The sequence below is a fragment of the Equus przewalskii genome, chromosome 15 (genome assembly GCF_037783145.1).
Source record: "Equus przewalskii isolate Varuska chromosome 15, EquPr2, whole genome shotgun sequence".
In the NCBI taxonomy this organism is placed as follows: Eukaryota; Metazoa; Chordata; class Mammalia; order Perissodactyla; family Equidae; genus Equus; species Equus przewalskii.
In genome coordinates, this window is record NC_091845.1 from 73,541,267 (window position 1) to 73,553,366 (window position 12,100).

At 40.8% G+C, this 12,100-nt stretch overlaps 1 protein-coding gene across 5 annotated transcripts in view; it reads left to right on the forward strand.

The window, feature by feature from the left end:
• Positions 1 to 334: 334 nt before the first annotated feature.
• Positions 335 to 12,100, forward strand: part of NCK1 (NCK adaptor protein 1) — a 73,185-nt gene continuing 61,419 nt past the window's right edge. The window contains exons 1-2 of one of the 5 annotated variants that reach the window (XM_070576148.1): positions 391 to 511; positions 11,740 to 11,801. The gene's annotated coding sequence lies outside the window, so the exon portion shown is untranslated. Of the gene's footprint in view, positions 944 to 1,365; positions 1,470 to 11,739; positions 11,802 to 12,100 lie in introns of all 5 variants that reach the window. The other 4 variants (XM_070576152.1, XM_070576147.1, XM_070576150.1 and 1 more) reach the window with 4 other exon arrangements.

Genomic DNA, 12,100 nt, shown 5'->3' on the forward strand with positions numbered 1-12,100 from the left:
ACAAGACCCTCTTCAGGTGCAGAAACCAGGAGGAAGACCCCAGAGCGGCTGGGGCTGAACCAGGGGAGCAGTAATTTGGGCCGCGGAGCCTGTCCCGCGGCGCCCAGCGGGAAGGCCCAAAGCACTCAGCCGGGAGGTAAAACGCAGAGAGTCACTACTGCCGGACGCTCCTCAGCCTCTTACTCGCTCTCCGCCGCGCAGCCTCAGCTCGCTCCAGGCCCAGCCCAGCGCTTGATTGACAAGCCGGCCCGCCCAACCCCGGCGCGACGCAGACAGCTCTCGCGTCAGGGGTAGGCGGGAGGGGGCGGTAGAGCCTATCAGATTGGGCCAGGAGGGGGTTTCCTGCCCGCGAGGACCCGCCCGCCGCCTGGCGGCCAGTCGGCGCTGCAGCCCCGCCCGCCCGCCGCGGGCACCCCGCCCCTCTCCCGAGAGCTACGCGGCGGCTGAGCGGAGGCCTCGTGCCGTAACGGCCATCGCGGCGACCGCGGCGTCGTCCCGGTGCCCTCCTCAGGTGAGCTGGCGCCGCCCGGGCCCGGCAGCGTGAAGGCGAGCCGGCCCTGCTGGCGGGCAGACGCGCAGACAGCCTCTCCTTCCTCCGTGCGTCCACACAGCCTGTTCGCTTGCTGCGTCGCTTCCTCTTCCCCGGCGAAGTTAGCCCTGGGGGCGCCGTCTGCCGGCCCGGAGCTGAGCCGGAGGGGGCGGGGAGGCCGCTCGGCCGGGCCTGGGCGTTTGTCCCGCGGCTTTGCGGGACCTCCGGCTACTGCCCCGGGCGGCGCGGCCCCGCGGCTTCCCTGGCCGTCCCCGCAGCGCCGGGTCGGGGTGAGCGCCCCGGCGGCCGCCCCTGCGAGGCTGGGAGGTCGAGTGTGCGGCGCGCGCGTTCCCTGTGTCTTTTCCTCCCGAAGAAGTCCTGTTGCCTGTCGTGGCGTAATCCGAGGTGGGGAAGGTAGGGACGTGGGAGAGGAGGAAAGGGGCGCGCTCAGCTCCATCGGGGAGCAGGGGAGGGAGCCTTGCCCGGCGCCGAGGGTGGACAGCCTGGGATGCGCCTCTGCCCCTCCCCCATCCCCACCCCCCTTCCCCTGCCGGTCCCCGGTTCTCGGGAAATCTGGGTTATTTGAATCGTCTGGACCTACCGTAGATTTGTACGCAAGTTGCTTGGGCTGTGAGCTTTTGGCTTGAATTGTTGTATATCCGGGAAAAAAAAATTGTCTCGGTAGGCTGGTTTTGTAACCTTACGTGTTTCCCTAAAAGTTAAATTTGCCGTTAGAAGCTCGGGAAGCTGTTCAGGGCTGAGAACCGTAACATTAAAGGTGCTCAAATCGTGTTGAACTGATGAACTGGTCACCTAAAAATAATTTTATCCGTTAGATTTGATAAGAAACCATTGGAGTTAGGCAAGAAGGACGTTAAGGAGGATTTTCTAACCACTTCTTGGCTGGTGAGCAAAGAAACTCAATGTCCGGTCAAAAGGGGTAAGTGTTGCAAGAAGTATTCATTTTTGAAAATCTTACTTTGGTAGATTTATGAAAAAGCAGCCCTAGAATTTATTGAGCACCTGGAAACCACTGTGCCTCAAGTTTCCGTCTGCAGTGAGGTCACAAAGTAAATGGGAAAAAAGTCCAAGAAGGAGGTTTTGTTTGTTTGGGAATTGTCAATAATGTTCAGTTCTTAAATAGGCATCCCGTTTACAGTTTGATAGTAACTCCAGAAATATTTATTGGTTGATTAATGGTGGTTTGATTCCATCTTGATCACAACCTCTGGGATCTTCTTTGGGAAAATTGTGATCCGTAGGAATTAGCTATAATATTTGTAAACACTACTTGCAGTGTTCAAGACTCCAGCTGTGCTTGTTCACGTATTAAATTTTGAATTGTTTGCTTTATTTTTCTAAGCATTATCTTTTAGTCCAGATTTTACCAGTGCTTTCAGGCCAGTGTAAATAGAACTTGAAGTGTACATAGACTGTTTTGTTAGATATTGAGTGATACTTTATGCTGCTGGATTTATTTTTCTTTTGGACCTTTGAGAACTTTCCTGCCAAAGCTCAAGTTAGATTTGATGTGATTATTGTTATAAAGCACTTGTCAGAAAGACTTGACTTAAATAGAGACGCAGTCTCTTTTTTGGTCATAATTTATTAATAACTTTTACAGTTTGTTCACCTTTATCATATGGCAAAATACCGAATATTCTCTACCTGCACCAGAAGACTAAATGATTATTTGTATAGTTAGTAAGTAAAATTGGAGGAAACTCTCGAAATCACTAAGCAAGTCGACAAGTTCTTCATAAATACTTTGCTGTTTTCAGAAGACAACTGACAGGGCCAAAAATGACATTTAAAGATTATTTAATTAAGACAACAATTTTATCTGGATGATCTTTACCTTAAATTACTTCAAAGGTAGAATTTTTAGTCTTCCCTTCAAAAACTGTTGCCATGTGCTGATTTTTAAAATTTAAATTTTTTTTTGCTGAGGAAAATTCGCCCTGAACTAACATCTGTGCCAACCTTCCTCTGTTTTTATTGTGTGGGCTGGCAGCACAGTATGGCAGCTAACAGAGCGGTGTAGGTCCATGCCTGGGCACTGAACCCGGGCTGCTGAAGCAGACCTCACAGAGCTTAACCACTAGGCCACCAGGGCTGGCCCTCCATATGCTGATTTTGTTTTGGTGATATTATCATGCTTTCAATTACCCAGACACAAACCTTGGTTTTATCTTTTACTTCCTCTAGCCACATAACTTAACATCGGTCAATTTTTGTCAGCCATTTTTTGAAATTTCTTTCGGGTATTTGTTCTTTTCAGTAGCTTTAGTTGAATTTTCTGCCTGACTTTTCTCCCTGCTCGGTGTGTCCTGCCTTCTGCCTTAATCTTAAAATAATGCTTCGAACATGTCCCTCACTGTTAAACCAAGGACTGCTCCCTGTTGTCTACAGAGTATATAGTTCAGAATTCCTAGCCTTTTGACAATCTGTTGAAAATGTGTTTTTTCTAATGACAGCATTCTCTCTCTGTGGGAGCTGTCCACTTTAACCAAACTAGTCTCTTTTAGTTAGATTTTGTATTTTTCTGCCCTCATATCTGTTGAGACTTTGAATGCCTATGCATAGCCTGTCTATTCTTTAAAAGAAATTTTCCCTCCTCAATTATTTACGTGGCAAATGAAGTCAAGTTTTGTTGAAGTTTCATTTTTGGTCCTTCAGTGCAGTCTTCCAGATCTTTCTGTTCCTTGTGCTGTTGCTTTCCTTTGAACCCGTAGCCCTATTGTTTTATCATTCCTTGGTTTTTCATCTTATGTGGGCTTGTATCATAATATGGAACAATATTGTGAGAACCTCAGAATCAACCTTCTGTTTTATAGATAAGGAAAATGAAATCCATACAGAGTAACTGCACTAAAATTCACACATCTAGTGATACTGACAGACCTAACATGCAGGCCTTGATTTTCTACTTGATTTCCTAACTCAAGTTCTGTGTATTCTTTTAATGGTTCCTGTGTATTCTTTATGAAGCTGCACTACTACTTATCTCTTGTAATGTCCTTTTGAATCGTTTGCTTCACATTACTTTGCATTTTGTATATTTATGCATTCTCATATAGATTCAAAAATTCTGTATGAGGGCAGGGAAACCTTCATGACTTGCATTGTTTAAATCATTGAAACAATGATTTGAAGTCTACGTACAGTTTGTTTGTTTTTTTTTTTGAGGAAGATTAGCCCTGAGCTAACTACTGCCTGTCCTCTTCTTTTTGCTGAGGAAGCTGGGCCCTGAGCTAACATCCATGCCCATCTTCCTCTACTTTCTATGTGGGACGCCTACCACAGCATGGCTTTTGCCAAGAGATGCCATGTCCACACCTGGGATCTGAACTGGCGAACCCGGGCCGCCCAAGGGGAATGTGAGAACTTAACCGCTCGCCGCTGGGCCGGCCTCTACATACAGTTTTTTTTTATGCTTGTTAGAAGTACTAACGGCATTAACAAAAATAAGACTGTCATCTCTACCGTTGAGTCCTATGACCCATTAAAAAGTGAATGAATCTTTTACAAGTTTTACTGCTGGAGTTCAGTTGTCTGAATCTCTTGATAGACTGAATCTTTGGGGGCCTTGAAAGTAAGTGCAAACAATGTAATGGTTTGGAGGAAACCCCTGAGGGCTTATCACATACTAAATTTAATGACCTAGCTAAATGTTCTTTTTCTCTTTTTGATTGTTAGAACAGTAACAATTTTACATTTTGCTACTTTGTCATCTTGTTCATTTGTCAGGAACCAGATTATTGAGCAATCTACTTATTGAGCAAAACATTCTGAAAATCCTATGTTCCATTTGAGGAGTTAGAGAGCTTTTATATATTTGTTCTTCACATATTTTCCCTCTTAACTATAAAGGTTCTGTTAATAGCAGTGGCATAGGGTTGCCCTGGTACTTTTCTTACATTTGGGTCTCAAGAGTTGACTGGTGTAAGAAAGGTAGCAGGAAACTGTCAGGGGAAGCATCTTTTGGTCTGAAACAGGTTAGAAGCTCTTTTTCTTTTATTTTTTGTTGTTATGATAGCTTGTTTTTATTTGTTTAAGTTATCTGCTAAGATAACCTGTTGAAACACTGATTCTCTTGTTCTTTATTCCTGAAATTGTACTTAAGTATTGCTGAATTGGACAAAAGTATGGTATGAATAATTTCCACTTTGGTTCAAACAGACCAGTTGAATAAAGCAGTGAGAATATGGCTTGGGGGAAAAAATGGATGCATCTAAAAAGGTTTTTTTTTAAGAATCAGCCTTCCAAAAATTTCAGCACGTACTTCCAAATCACGTGGCATTTAGATCAACTCAAGTAGATATAACAAAGAATTTCATATGTCTTGTACTTTTTAAGTATTCCACCTATGTTACAAAAATGTTTTATTAATTAATCAAGGCATTGGAAACTTTTCCTGGGAAATGCTTGATCACTCTAGGTCCGTGTTCTTGAATGATGCCTTTTTTTTACTTTTGGAAACATTTAGAATACTTCATTTACAACCCCTGCCCCCAGAATTCTCCTGCCCGAGGAAGTCAGTTGCTTCAATTTTTCTGTCCCCCCTCGCCAGGTTCTCCCCTTACAGGCCTCCTGTGATTTGGCTTTTGCCTCCTTCTAGCTATGTCTGTTGCCGTTTTCCCTTTGCCTTAGGCTGCTTCTTGGGCCTTGAATAGCCCAGCTCCTTCTTGCCTTGCAGCCTTTGAACATGCCCTTCCTCTGGGCAGGTGGCTCCTTTAGGTTAGTTAGTATTAAGTTTGGTTGCTAGTAACAGTAAGACACCAAATAATAACTTCTCTCTCACACCAGAGAAATCCCGGGTATATGCATGACACTCATTTATTAAGTGTTATTTCCAGGTTTGTTTTTTTTTTCCTGTTATAAGTAACTCCAAAATAAAGATCCTTATGTATAAGGCCTTAATTTTTTTCCTTTTGATTAATTCCTGTTGTGGGATTCAACTGAAAGTCTCATTAATTTCTTTAAAAACTTTAGAGAAGTATTGTTAAACTTTTTTAAACTGCGAAGTACACAAATTTCAGTGTATAGCTTAATGAATTTTTACATTTGTAGACATCATGTACCCATCACCCAAGATCGAGGTCATTTCCAGTGCTCCAGAAGGCTCTTTTATGCCTCCTCCCAGTCAGTATCTCTTACCTCCAAAAGTAATCACTATTCTGTCCTTCATACCATAGGCTATTTTTGCCTGTTCTTGAACTTAATATAAATGGAACCATACAGTATATACCCCTTTGTGGATGGCTACTTTTGCTTAACATTTTGTTTGTGAGATTCACCCATGATGTTGGGTACAGCAGTAGTTGGTCTTTTTTCACTGATGGTAGTATTCTGTTGGATGGATATACAGTTTTTTAAAAATTCACCATTAATGGATATTTGATTAGTTCCCAGTTTTTTAGCTACTGTGAATACAGCTGCTGTAAACATTTACTTACAAGTCTTTTAGTGGACATACACAGTTATTTCTTTTGGGTATACTATCTGGGAGTAGAATTGCTCTGTCTTTGTCTATCAGTTTTTGATCCTGCTTGAACTAGCTCTCTGGCTGATCCATAGTAGTTTTCTGGGATTTCTCCCTTTACCATAAAACTAGCGACTCCCTTTGTCTTTCTTCTGTGTTAAATCTGTTTTCTGTGTATTATGTGGTTCTTTTTTTGGTTTGACTCTCTCCTTTTGATTCAGTATATCCCACAGTAGATTCTTGTGAACGGTTGAGATCTTGCATTAATGAAAACCTTTTTTTTGTCTTCCCACTTGATTTGGTTGGTAACGAATTCTAGGTTGGAAATAGTTTCCTTCAGAATTCTGAAGGTATCTCACCATTGTTTTCTAGCTTGTGATTCTTCAAAATTCTGATTCCTGGGGCAGGCCCGGTGGTGCAGTGGTTAACTTCACACGTTCTGCTTTGGTGGCCTGGGGTTGGCCGGTTTGGATCCCGCGTGTGGACCTACGCACCACTTTTCAGGCCATGCTGTGAGAGGTGTTCCACATATAGAGTAGAGGAAGATGGGCACAGATGTTAGCTCAGGGCTGGTCTTCCTCAGCAAAAAAGAGGAGGATTAGCAGCAGATGTTAGCTCAGGGCTGATCTCCTCCCCTCAACCCCCCAAAAAAAGAAAAATTCTGATTCCTGATCCTAATTTTTTACCTTTCTGGGATTTTGTATCTCTTGTATTCCAAAATTTCTTGAGGGTGTGATTTGGCATACATCTATTTTTGTGTGTTTTCTTGGATATTCACTGTGATTGTGTCCTCCAAATCTGCAAAATTATGTTCATCAGTTCTGGGAAATTTTCTTGAATTATTTCATTGATGGTTGTTAGTCTTCTAGGGCTGTCATAACAAAATACCACGGACTGGGTGGTTTAAACAACAGGAATTTATTTTCTCATAGTTCTGGAGGCCAGAAGTTCAAGATTAAGGTGCCCTCAGAGTTGGTTTCTGATGAGATTTCTTCTGGGCTTGTAGACAGCTTCCTTTCACTGTGTCCGTACAAGGCCTTTTTGTGGAAGGAGCCATTATCTTTCTCTCTCCACTGAGAACTGAGGGCACCATTTCTGTTGGATTAGGGCCCAACATTTAGACACTTGTAACTTCATTTAACCTTAATTACCCCCTAAAGGCCTTATTTCCAGATACAGTCACATTGGGGGTTAAGGCTTCCTCATGAATGTTGCAGGGAGGGGGGGATGCAACACAATTCAGTCCATAACAAAGGTTTCCTCTCCTCCCTTTTGTTTCTCTCTGAAACTTCTGTTATTTGTTTGAATCTCTTAGACTCGTTCTCTAGTAGTATTTTTCCTCCTATTTTTCATCTCCTGGGCTTTTTGCTCTGTTTTTTATGGGAGGTTTCCTTAACTTTATTTCCTAGCTTTCTGTTAAATTTTTCATTTTTCCTGTCAAGATTTTGATTTCCCAAGATTTCTTCTTTGTTCTCTTAAAAATGGTGTCTTACAGAGAGTGTCCTGTGCTTTCGTGGATGCACTGTCATGTCTGAGGCTATAAATGACTTTTTGTTAAAACCCTTTTTCTTTTTGCAGACTCTTCTAAATTTTTTCCTGGTCCCTAATTTTTATGTTGGAGGCTTACTTCTGGTGTCAGTAATCTTTGGATGTTATCTTGTGATCAAAAGCCTGGATTGATGGAGACCTAAAAGCCTTTGATCTTTACTGTGTGGTGGTCCAGGTGAGCGGTTTCTGAGAAAACCCTGACATCTGGGAGGTGTTTCCTCTTGGGTCACGTTCATGAGGGAAAACTCAATCTGCTTGAGGGCTGAAGGTTTGGCCACCAGTTTTTTTGGCGTCAGGGACTAGCTTTCTCATTCCTCGCCTTTTGGTAGGTACATAGACCTTTTAATTATATCTGGTGACCCCTACTTCAGGGTGGGGTAGCCTACCATCAGGTAGATTTGGGGAGGAAACTTCTAAGGATTTAACTGCCTCTCAGACAGCTTTCACCCAGTCTTCCTTATTTGACTCCCTCTTTTCTCAGTTTAAGCAGTACCAGGTGCTGTCAGTTCCTCCCTCTTTTTGAGGATTCTGAGTATAAATTGGGCTTCTCAACTCCTGGCTTCACCTTTCTGCAGTTCACTTGGGTTAGTTACCAGTTATCCCTCTGTCTGTTAGCTTCTGAAATTTTGTTGCTATTGTTCACGTTTCTGTGTTTTGCACATTATGTTAATTTCTTTTTTAAAAAAACCTTTATGTATTAAGTCCACTATTTTAATTGGAACCCCTGAAAAACCCTGTTTGTACTGCCCTCAGCTAAGAATGGTTTTACATTTTTAAAGGATTGTGAAAAAGGAGATGATGATGACTCTGGACAGAGACTATGTGTGGCCTAAAACATTTACTATCTGATTCTTTACAGAAAAAGTTTACCTATCTTGTCCTTCTCATAAAGTTTCTGATTACTTTCTTTTTTTTGAGGAAGATTAGCCCTGAGCTAACTACTGCCAATCCTCCTCTTTTTGCTAAGGAAGACTGGCCCTGAGCTAACATCTATGCCCATCTTCCTCTACTTTATATGTGGGACGCCTACCACAGCATGGCTTTGGCCAAGAGATGCCATGTCCATACCTGGGATCCAAACCAGCGAACCCTGGGCTGCCGAGAAGTGGAACGTGTGCACTTAACCACTGGGCCGGCCCCTCTGATTACCTTTAATAAAACTGTTTCTAGACTACCGCTTTTCTCCCACTCAAGCTTCAGTTTACAATCTTGGAACTTCCTGAAGTTATTTGTTTTAATTTAGTCTAGTGCATATTATGTAAATTATGACTAAGAATTGGTAGGATATACTCATATAGATATGAGGTATTTTTAATGTAAAATCCCAAAGAGTAGGAAAAGCAAAATGTTGAAGAAATAATCACAGAACACATAATATGTGTATGTATGCATTGTTCTTTGTCTTGTCATCTAAGTATAGAACATAGACACATAAACTTTGAAGAATGAGGCATGGGGCAGTTGTCATAATGAGAACAGGCCAAGTCATATTTTAAATGAGCCGTTTTCATTGGCCCTCTCTGTACTTGGTAAATTGTAACTGGCAGAATGAATTGGCTCTAGGCAAGAAGCTGTTAAATACATAATATATATATATTTATATATACACTCCAGGCAGTAATATATATACATATGTGTAAATGTGTGTATATATACATATACATATATATGTAGTTGTATTTTTCCACCTGATACCAGTCAGAAATGAGAGGGAGAATTAATGTGAGCCACATATCAGTGTGGGAGAAACGAGAATTACATTGTTATAGGAAATAAAATAAAATGTCTTTTCCTTTAAGTCCTGGCTGCCAGAGAACTCAGTAATGTTTAGTCTTAATTGTGTGAGCAGTCTCATTACAGGTTTTTTGTATAATTCTTTCTTTCTTCTAAATGGTATCTTGTCTTTAGTATTTGTCACCATTATTATTTTTTTTTTTTGAGGAAGATTAGTGCTGAGCTAACATCTGCTGCCAGTCCTCCTCTTTTTGTTGAGGAAGACTGGCTCTGAGCTAACGTCTGTGCCCATCTTCCTCTACTTTTTATATATGGGACGCATGCCACAGCATGGCTTGCTGAGCTGTGCCATATCCACACCTGAGATCTGAACTGGTGAACCCCTGGGCCGCTGAAACGGAACGTGCGAAGTTAACCACTGCGCCACTGGGCCAGCCCCCATTATTTTTTAATATGTATACTCTAAACTCGTTTCTATGAATATACAAACTTATGCTCACTCTTTTAAAAAAATAGAATCATATATTACATCTTGTTTTCTAACTTGGCTTTTATAAGCATCCTTCCATTTCAGTATATATGTATTTAAAGATTCTGAAGTCATACAGCTTAAATCCCAGTATGGTCTTCATCAGTATTTGTTTGGGCTTAGGCCTCTATAAGCCTCATTTTTCTCATCTGTAATATGGGGATGATACTGAATCACAGGATTATTATAAGGTTTAAATGAGAATTCATAAAGCCATTTAATGATAAGCAGTGTTTGGTGCACATTAAGAGCTTTAGAATTGATTTTTAGATGTGAAACGACTGAGTTCTAAGATATAGATGTTTAAAATGTTGCTAACTGTTGCCAAACTGCTATTCAGAAAAAAAATACCAATTTTCATCTTTACCAAACAGTGTTCCCTAACTCTGCATTATCATTCTAATTTTGCCAATTTGGTCGGCAAAAAAACTGACAGAACTAAAAGAAGAATTAGACAAATTTATAAGCATAATATGGGATGTTTTAGCATACCTCTCTGAGTAATTATTACAACAATAAGACAAGTCAAAAGAAAAGATTTGAACAATGTAATTAACACATGAGTCTAATTGACATGCACAGAACATTTCACCCAGCACCTGTAGAATACAGATTTTTTTCAAGTGCCTGTGGAAATTTCCCCCAAATTGACGTATGCTGGACCATAAAAAATATGGAAATAATCGATTCTAGAGTGTGTGCTCTGACATGTTGGAATTAAGCCAGGAATCAATTATAAAAAATAACTAGAAAATTGTCAGCTCTATGGAAACTAAACAGTATACGCCTAAGTAACCCAGGGATTAAAGAAGAAATACCATTAAACTATTTTGAACTGAATGGTGAAAATAATGACATAACTCAAGCGATACAGGTAAGCTGTGCTTAAATGAAAGTTTATAAACTTAAAATAGATATGTTAGAAAGAATGAAGCCTAAAAATGGTTGAAAGGACTTCCGGGTAAAGATGGGTGAGTGAAAGATGTGTTTACATTTACTCCCCTCCAAAGCCCACCAAGGTGATAGTAAAGGATATTTTTTAAAAGATCTGAACTATGCAGGTAAGGAGAATGAAAGAAGCAATAAAATTTGGAAGCTGCAAAGCAAACAGACTGATGGAAACTTCTTAGTAGACTTAAAAATGTTCAGTTCTAAACTGGCAGTAGAAAAAATGGAAGAGTCTTCAGGCTTAGGAATTGGCAGCATCAGGTATTTTTGTCAAAGAGGGGTGAGAGTGGTGCTAAAAGCAGGATTGCTTGAAAGTCTGTTTAAAAAGCAGCTCAATCAATCATAATAGGGAAAAAGTAGAAACAACCCAAATGTTCATCAGCTGGGTAAATAAAATGCATATCCACACAGTGGAACATTATTTGGCAATAAAAAGTTATGAAGTAATGATACATGTTACAACATGAATAAACCTTGAGAACATGCTAAGTGAAAGAACTAGTCACAAAAGACCACATGTAATGAATCTGTTTGTATGCTGTGTCCAGAAAATGCAAATCTGTAGACAGTAAATTAATGGTTGCCTAGGGCTGGGAATAGGGGAGATTAGAGGGAAATAACTACTCAAGGGTATGGGATTTCTTTTTGGTGTGATGAAAATGTTCTAGAATTAATTGTGGTAATGGTGCACAACTCCGAATATACTAAAAGCCATTGAATTGTATGCTTTAAGTGGGTCTTTTGTGTAGTATGTGAGTTATATATCTCAGTAAGCTATTACCAAAAAAAAAAAAAAAAAGAGCTTCAACCTAGATCGCTTTGTCAATTTGTATAGCTAAGTGACTGCCCTCTTTGGTCGCTAGACATAATTGAAGGCCAGGTGTCCTACAGAAAACACCTAGATTTAAGTGAATGTGCTCGATGTTGGGACCCTTATTGAGGCCTCTTCTCCTGTTTGGCTCCCAGAATTCTGGCAATCAAATAAGAACTTAGAGGATGCTTCTCTTAACCAGCCCAAGAAGAAAACTGTAAGTTATTCACAATCAGCTTTTAGGGCCCTACTTTTAAATATGAGTGGAAAAGCAAGGATCACCAGGTGCAGGAGGAAAGCTTTTAGTACGAGACGAAAACAAATATAAAAAAAGAATTTGGGACAATTAGAACAAAAAAAGAGCTCTTGAAAATTACAGCATAATAGCAAGAAGAAAACACTCTATCTTCATTAGAAGAATGGAAGTTAAAGTAGAGAAGACCTTTCATAAAGTACAGGGAAAGTTGGAAAATAGATGAAAAAGGATAAAAGCTTTGTTCAGGAGATCACCTTCCA